Below are 7500 nucleotides of genomic sequence, written 5' to 3'. Positions count from 1 at the left end.
CTCCACGACTGCCGTATATATCACCCTCACCACCTCCGGGTTCAGCCCCCATTGGGCCTTTGCGGCTCTCGACAGCTGAGCGTACAGGCCTTGCGCCTTGCGACACACATTATCAATGTGTGCGCCAAACGTTAGCCTGTCGTCGATTGTGAGGCCGAGGATCTTGATTTCTTTGGAGAAGCCGATGTCCACCCCGCCCATGCGCAGGTGTGGGGTGTCGTATTTAAGTTTTCTTGTTATCAACATAGCCTGGGTTTTCTGCGGCGCAAAATTTAATTTATTTACTACACCCCACTCATGCACACGGGCAAGGGTAACCCCGGCCCTCTGTTGGATGTCATAGGCGCTGTCCCCAGAGATGATGAGGACAATATCGTCGGCGAATGCTTGGCAATAATCCACGTCTTTTTCTAGAACTTTAAGTATCGGGTTTAAGAGCACGTTCCAGAGGGTCGGACCCCCGATCGACCCCTGGACGCAGCCTTTTTCTGTGGCCTTCGTGAATTCCGCGCCAGCGTACCTGAGGCGAACTCTCCTGTCGCTAAAGTAACTGTCTATAATCCGCCTCAGGTACACTGGGCAGTTTGTGTCCTTCAGACCACACTTTATGGCAGGCCACCACGCATTATCGAAGGCGCCCTCTATGTCAAGCGACACAAGCACCATGAGCTTCTTATTAGAAAGCCCATCGTGAATGTGTCGCATCATGTCATAGAGGGCGTCCTCGGTGCTGCGCTGTGGCATGAAGCCGTATTGTCTAGTACTGATATTTGGAAGTATGTGCCATCTTATGCGTCGGATGGTCATCTTCTCATAAATTTTCCCGAGGATCGGCAATAGACCGATGGGTCTGAAAGACTTCGGTTGTGTATAATCTTCTTTGCCTGGCTTCCTAAGGACCACCACCACTGCTTCTTTCCAACAAATGGGAAAATATGCCAGTCTCAAGCATTTGTTTATCATTGCTAGGTAGAGGTCCGGATCGAGTGTGATTGCCGCAGTGCAAATGTCGGCGGTGAGGCCGTCAACGCCAGGGGCCTTTTTGGGATTGAAGGTTGCTACGGACCACATAAGTTCACTTTTGGTGAATTCTCGAAGGCCTGGATCTTCATGTTGCGCAGTATTTATTTGCGATGCTTTTTGTCTTATTGTTTTATGTTCCGCGGCGTCCTCGGATGGTGGGTCTTCCGGGTAGAATTTTTCAGCAAGGGCTTTAGCAGAGTCTTCGGCGCTTAGGGTTACTCCGTCCTTCATGATGGGAAGTTCCTCGTTTCTACTCATAGTACGGCCTATCACTCGATATATTCCGTCCCATACTGATTCTCTATCTTGTTTGCTGCAGAAAGTTTTCCAACTGGTTGTCTGCGCTTTTTTGATCTGTATCTCATATTCCTTTTTTGATTCCAGGTACTGCTCGACTACCCATTCTCTTCTGCATGGTGCTGCACAATAGATTCTGCGCTTTTTGCGCAGGACCTCTCGTTTTTTGTCGGTGAGGGCTTTGGTCCACCAAGGTAAGTATACTTTTTTACTTTTAGGTTCTTTTTTACAATTTTCCTCGCAAGTTTCCTGTATTGATTTTGTATAATTTTGAATTATCTTTTCTAGATTTTGTGTGTCTTTAATTTCGTTTATGTTTTTAGTATTAATTTTGTATTTGTCCCAAGCTTTTGTTAAATTTTTCTGAAAAGCACCCCAGTCAACCTTTTTTGTATTAAATATTCTGGTGGTGCGTTGAATGTCCACTCCTTGGGACTTTTGAAGATTTATTTTAAATGAAATCACCTTGTGGTCCGAATTGATGGTACTATCCTCCAGTTTCCAATTTTCTACTTTTTCAAGAAGGGTCGTCGAGCATGTTGTGATATCTACACAACTGGAATATCTTCTATCACCCCGGACGACGTCAAAAGTGGGGCTAGATCCACTGTTTAGGATATGTAGTTCAAGCTGGTCTAAGAGTGCCGCGATCTCCTCACCTCTCCTGTTTGTTCTCGCACTCCCCCAACAACTATTCCATGCGTTAACGTCGCCCCCCAGTATTACGCTCTTTGTCCCTAGACCTTCCACGGCGCGCTCTACATCCTCCAGATAGGGTTCCAGCGGTTTGTCCCCCTCAAGGTAGACCGAGACCACCCCCATCTCCCAGGTCCCAGTTCTTAATTTCGCGACTGCGATATTTTCAGTTGTAAGAGTTGGGGGTTAGGTTAGGTTAGGTTAGGTTAGGTTAGGTTAGGTTAGGTTAGGTTAGGTTAGGTTAGGTTAGGTTAGGTTAGGTTAGGTTAGGTTAGGTTAGGTTAGGTTAGGTTAGGTTAGGTTAGGTTAGGTTAGGTTAGGTTAGGTTAGGTTAGGTTAGGTTAGGTTAGGTTAGGTTAGGTTAGGTTAGGTTAGGTTAGGTTAGGTTAGGTTAGGTTAGGTTAGGTTAGGTTAGGTTAGGTTAGGTTAGGTTAGGTTAGGTTAGGTTAGGTTAGGTTAGGTTAGGTTAGGTTAGGTTAGGTTAGGTTAGGTTAGGTTAGGTTAGGTTAGGTTAGGTTAGGTTAGGTTAGGTTAGGTTAGGTTAGGTTAGGTTAGGTTAGGTTAGGTTAGGTTAGGTTAGGTTAGGTTAGGTTAGGTTAGGTTAGGTTAGGTTAGGTTAGGTTAGGTTAGGTTAGGTTAGGTTAGGTTAGGTTAGGTTAGGTTAGGTTAGGTTAGGTTAGGTTAGGTTAGGTTAGGTTAGGTTAGGTTAGGTTAGGTTAGGTTAGGTTAGGTTAGGTTAGGTTAGGTTAGGTTAGGTTAGGTTAGGTTAGGTTAGGTTAGGTTAGGTTAGGTTAGGTTAGGTTAGGTTTTTTTTTTTTTTTTTTTTTTTTATTGTTGACCTAACCTAATCTATGGTTAGGTCATACTGTCTACTTCTAACATGGGGGGTCAGAATCTTTGTCTGCCTATTTTAATCTTTCATGCAAGTTCTCTCTTTTATGCCTCTCGCACTTTCTTTCTTCATACTATTTCTTTCTTGTTTACATCGTCTTTCTTACTCATACGGGTGGGATTCCCGTCTATTCTACTCTATTCTATTTTTTACTTTATTTATTTATTTATTCTTATAGGGTATTAAAACTACTACAACTCTGTCTCTTTATTATACATCTTGAAACTTACATACTAACTTATTTTATCTTATTTCTATTTTACATTTTTTTATCTTATATTACTATTTTATATTTTGCTTTATTTATTTGTTATTTGTTGTTACAGGTGTAATAAAACTACTACAACTCTGCTTCTTTATTTTACAGCTTAGTACTTACATACTAACTTAATCTATCTTATACAATTATTTTGTTACTTTTTATTTTCTTATGCAAATTACTTATCTGTTCTAACTTTTATGTTTGTTTAATATTATATTTACAAAGTGCCATATTGGTATATATTGTGGATTTATCAGTGTTTACATTTATTCTGGTTTTTATAATACTTAATTACACTTAATATGTTATAATTATCAATTAAGGTTTACAATTTTACTTTATTATTGGTACTATAACATTTTAATTTTTTAATATTTTTGTAATTTTACTTTACATTCTTTGTACCTTTTTTCTTGTTTACTTTACTTGTTTGTTCACAATATTTGTTGTTATTTATATTATAAACCATTACAATTGGTTGACTGATATTTGTATAATTTTGTCTCGGTGCCTTCTATATGCAATTTTATAAAATTTTTAAATTTCCTTCCCTGCCTGTATATGTTTTATTTTTATATAATTTCTATATGCATATGTGTGTGTTGTGTGTGTGTTATAATTTGTTTTTATGTATTGTATGTACTTGTGTTTATGTGAATGTTGTATGATTGGTATGTTTACATTGTATTGTGTTGTTGTATTTTGAGTGTATGTGTGTATACACATTGTGTTTGTGTTGTGTATTGTTTGTGTTTATGTATGTTTGTATTTTGTGTGCATTTGTGTATGTTTGTTTATATTTTTGTATATGTTTTGGGTGTATGTTATACCTAAGTGTGATATACATCTATATTTTAATATTGTGGTTTTGTTGTTTTGTTTTATGATTTTACTAATTTGTAATATACTATAATTGTGAGTAATATATTAAATAAAATATTTTTATGAGTATTGTTTTATTCGCTGTGTTATACTTTTTATGTATAGTGTGTTATTTAATGTTAGTATAAATCCACTTTTACTGTTTTACAATGGTTATTATTTTTAAAATTTTTTGCATATTTATTTTACAATATTTGTATTTTATTTAATTTGTATAAAACTGTAAAAGTGGTTTGTTTGTGAATGTGTGTGTTTATGTATTTTCTTAGCTTGTGTATGTGTATGTTATTATGTGTGTTTATATATTTATTTATATATTGTATATATGTATATTATAATGTGTTTAGTTGTGTTTGTGTTATATTTATGTATATGTATGTGAAATCTATGAGTATGCTATTGTTGACCGTGCTATTTGTTCCCATTTTCTTCTTATTGGGCATTCCTGGCTGAATGCGTTGTGATTGTGGTTGTTTACTTTTGCTTGCTTACAGTTACAGCATGTGGGTTCAGATTTGTTTTTCCATTCTTCACATTCAGATCGTTTGTGGGATCCTCCACAGTGGCTACATTTTTCTTCTTTATCTTTGCAGAACCGTTTGGGATGTCCATAACCCAGGCAGGTCGAGCATTGGATCAATGGTGATTGGTCTTCTACACGTAGCTTTTGTAAGTCTATCCGGACTTTACCAGCTTCCATCATGCTCTTCCAGACCTGGGGGGGGACTCTTATTACTACATGATTTGTTTGCGGATTTTTTGCTTTCTTTTTGTAGAGGATTTCCATTTTGTCTGTTTCAGTGTAGTTATTGAAAATATCTTTGTTTTGTTTCTGTAGGGCTGCCAGTATTTCCTCATCGGTGTTGTAGTTTAGTACATCCCTAATAACAACCAATGGGTTTTTGTTTTGTATATCCTGCACGTTTAGGTTTTCTGTATCTTTTAATTTTTCTTTTACTAGTTCTCTTTCTTTTTCTGTTTTAAAACCTATAATTATTTTCTGGTCCTTAGCTTTTCTTATTCTTTCTATTTCGACACCTCCTTCTTTAGCCTGAAGGGCCTTTCTAATTTTATCTAGAACCTCCTCTCCTGTATCTATTGGATTTTTAGATGTGATCTTTATAGAGTGTAGTGTTTGTTCTATTGTTTTTATTGGTGTGTTAGATGTTACTACTGATGCGTATGTTTTGCTTCTGTTGTTTTCGGTGTTTTGGTTTTTTATTATATTTTCGTTTAATTCTTCTATTCTTTTGCTGTTTTCTTGAATGATTTTGTTTCCCCTCTCCGTAATGCTTGCATATGTTTCCATTTGTTTGCTTATTCCATTCTCAAGTTTTTCCAATTTGTTCAAGTTATCCAGGGTGTCCAGTTTGTCCAACTTGTCCAATTTTACCGAATTTATTATGTTAGTTCTTCCCATCCCTTCCAACTCTTTGCGTATAATGTCCATCGTTTTGTTGTTCTCTGCGAGGAGTTTTGAGTGTTCCTCTATTTTCTGTGAGAAATTTCTATATTCATTAGTACTTAAGGGTGGGGGTGGAGAGGGGGGGAGATGGGTGGAGTTTGTGTTCTTTCTTAGGTTGCTTGATTCGAGTTCTTTGATGGTTTCCTTGAAGACTTTGAAGAGGCGCTTTATGGCGTTTTCTATTCCTTCTTTTATTTCTCTTTTAAGGTTTCTGGAGTTGTTTAGATTTATAATGGCTTGTTTGTGGGCTGATTTCGCCTCTTCTATGTAGCTGTGGAGGGTGTTTGTTTCCCTAGTTGGTGTTTTATTTTCTTTTCTTTCTAGTAGTGATGTGTGTGCGAGGTAGGTGTAGTATTCTGATTCAGAATCGGTTTCCATTTCACTATACTGTGGTATATATATATTACTGTGTGCTGGTGTGGTTATTTCTGCAACTTCCTGTGTGGACGATGGTCTTTGTTTGGTTGGTGTTCGATGCATGTTGTTTAGTGATATTTGTTTTATAATAGTTACTATCTGAGTCTAAATTCAAAATATTCTGTAAATATTGCCGTTGGAATGGGTTGCGGCCCTAATATTTATGGAGTTTGATAAAAATGGTTGGGTACGGGCTGTGATTCACTAGAGTGATAATTTAACTGATTAATATTTATGTTTTCAAATAAGTATCTATTCGCTTGTTGGTGTAATTAATGTTGATTGTAGTTGCAAATGATTATAATGATGATATCAATACAGTGATAATACTTATTAAACTAATCTTATACTATATGTGCACAAGTATTATTACGAACAATTAAAGCGAGTGACACACAACAGTACTTAAATAATTTTAATATTTTAAAGAGTGTTTAATAATTTTCTATATAGATGTTAATTTTAATTTAGTTATATACAATAATTATTTTATAAAAAATGGTAAGTTTAATAATCTAAATTTAACTTATTAATGGTATTTTAGTTTCGTTATTCTTATATTTAATGGTTTAATTATAGTTTTACTTAGTATTTACTTCTAATCTAATAATTAGTAATTATTGTAATTTATGAAATAATAAATTTAAAATGTATTAAATGTATCAATTATTTTTCTATTTCTTCCACCCTGTTGTGTGTCAATCTTTATTTCTTAATTTGTTATCATTAGTTAAACTTTTCGTCACTAGGTGGCTCTAATTCAACAATACAGTTGTAATACAAGTGTTTAAATTTAAGCTGGTGACACACGACAGTTTTGAATTAATGTAATATATTGAAGTTCTAAAAATTGTTTATGTAGAGTTTATAATCTATTTCCGCTATGTATATTATTTAATTTATTTAATATTATACTACTTTGATGAATTTCTTATGAAGTGTAATACGTTAAACTTAAAATATGTTAATTATTTTAATTAAATTCTATTTCTTTTTACTATGGTGTGTGACTGTCTTTATATTTTATTACTGTTATCTACAGTTCAGCTTTTCGCCGCATGATGTCACCAACTTTAATTCACAGTCAGAGTACAATGGATTTTTCCAGAACAACTTAAGTGGATTACACACAACAAGAATATTTATTTGATATGATATTTTGAAATTTCTATTTCTATTTTAATTTGATTGATAAGTGAAAGTATTTAGTTTTGATTTCTTAATTTGTTCTAGATATTTTTAATTAACAATTATTTTATAAGTTTTGAATTTTTATTTAGTTATATGGATTCAAAATTTTCTTTACACAATTTATTTTCCTAGTTTAATATAAAATCTAATTACTAATGTTTAATGCTTTAATTAAATGTTTTGACTAAATCAGACTGAGAATGTTAAAGAGTTAAATTATTCGTTATACTAATACTATAAACTTAATATTTTTAAAATCTTCCTTTCGGTGTGTGTGCAATCCTCCTTATGTCTTGGCCTTGGGTGAGTGGTTTCCGCTTCTTACCACTAGATGTCGCCGGCTGCACGTGTGTTTAAAATTTTGTTTTTTGCTGT

This window comes from Papilio machaon, chromosome 1, assembly GCF_912999745.1.
Source record: "Papilio machaon chromosome 1, ilPapMach1.1, whole genome shotgun sequence".
In the NCBI taxonomy this organism is placed as follows: domain Eukaryota; kingdom Metazoa; phylum Arthropoda; class Insecta; order Lepidoptera; family Papilionidae; genus Papilio; species Papilio machaon.
This window is presented reverse-complemented; position numbering follows the sequence as displayed.